Raw genomic sequence first — 1,953 nt, forward strand, 5'->3', positions numbered from 1 at the left:
CCTGGCAGAGGAGAGGCCTTTCACCAAATGCTAATCAGGCTGTTAGTTTTGGCTTTGAAGTGCACTTACAAATGCTTATTCTTCCTAGTACAACATGGAGTTATGCAGCTGGAACATTGCTTGACTGCAAGGTCTTCTAACTTTTAAAGAATTTTAGCATTCATTTTGACAATGCCTTGCTAATTTATCTAAATGAAACGCGATTAATCAATGATTTTGATTTAGATAACTACTTCGTTTTTGTTGCCCACCAACTCTGTCTATAAAAGGTCGACCAGATATCATTCAAATGGAAAATTACACAGCTAGTGCTATTTTACAGTATACAATGGCCATTTATTGTTCATGCACACAACCAAATGATATTTTGTGTGAATTTTTAACATGTAGTGTTTTTTTATCCCACTTCTAACGTTGTGTTATCCTTTTAGCATTATCTAATCTGCAAAAGGTCTTATTAAGACCGCTTAACATATTTTCAATCTTTTTGAGAGTAACATCAGCTGCATTTATGAAAGGTGTCTTTGTAGAATTAGAATTATTTTGTGGCTTTACCTCTTCTGTACTTCCTAATAGGAAATGTGATAATCAAACAGCACACTTTTTGGCCTGGTTGCTGAGGCTATATTTGGCATTATTCTTTGGAAAATTAGATGATGTGAGATTTGACTCCTATACTTGGCAAAGAGGTACACAGTCTTCATTAATAGATTACATTATTAATCAATATATAGTTGCTAAACTAATCAAAAATTTGAAATTAAGCCTAGTTCCATGAGCGGTCATTTGCAACTTTATATTACAAATATTTTAAAGGATATTGGGCCAGATGTACGACCATTCAGTTTTGCGGGTCGCAAATTGTGAATTTTGTGACTCGCAAAACGGAATGTACTAATGTGTCTCAGACACATTTAGCGATTCCCAATGGGGCCGCAAATGACCAGCCTAATCAATATTCGTGAGGCAAGTCGAAATTTGAGACCCACTGGCAATGGGCTACGATCACAGGAATTTTGGCCTGCTGGGAACAGCAGACCACCATGTCTGTGTCTGCTTTTCAAATACATCAACTTTTTTTTCAAATGCCACCCGTTTTCTCTAATGGAAAACAGGTGTGTTTAAAAGAAAATAAAAGTTTTGTTTAATCTTATAGAGCGGGTAATGGTCCAAGGGACAACTGTCTGCTCTTAAAAAATACTTTCACATTCATTCCAAAAGGGGAAGGGGTCCCCTTGGGACCTCTTCTCGTTTGCTACTGGCGTACTACCTACTTGAAGTAGATGGAAACTGTGATTGTTTTGCAACCGCATTTGCGGTTGCAAAACAATCATACACCCCGTTGCAACTCCCTGTTAGGAAGGGGCACCCTTGGCATGCCCCTTGCTAATAGCGACTCGCAAACCCTATTTTGTGAGTCGATAATAGGTTGCTGGCTCGCAAAATAGGGTTTGTAAATGCTACAGCCTTTTTTAGCGGTCTCAAACGGCCCGATTTTCCATTTGTGACTCCTAAAAGCTGCCGTACATCTGGCCCATTGAGTGTTGCAATTCAGTTGAACTAGCCCCCCCCCTAGTTTTTAGATATTGCAGTAATCATATATATATTTGGAAGGAAAATGTCTTTAGCTCTTCGGTAGTTACAACAAACTATAAATGTCTGCCTTTCTGTATGAATATTGCCTCCTTGGAAGGTCTACTTAGCACACTAAGAGCTTTATTCCTCCATTCAAAAACTCATACTCTCTTAGTTAAACAAATAAATAATATTAAGCCATGTAGGGTTAATAAACTGACTAATACTCATAAGAAATTACTTAACAACAATAAAGTAGCCCGGTTTTGGTTCCTATTACAACCCATGATGACGCATGTAAATAAATACACATTAATGTTGATATTTGAAGGATTGCATGAAAAATTCCATCCCAAAAGAAACAGTGATTGGTGTGTC

This window comes from Lissotriton vulgaris, unplaced genomic scaffold (assembly GCF_964263255.1).
Source record: "Lissotriton vulgaris unplaced genomic scaffold, aLisVul1.2 SCAFFOLD_1234, whole genome shotgun sequence".
Lineage (NCBI taxonomy): Eukaryota > Metazoa > Chordata > Amphibia > Caudata > Salamandridae > Lissotriton > Lissotriton vulgaris.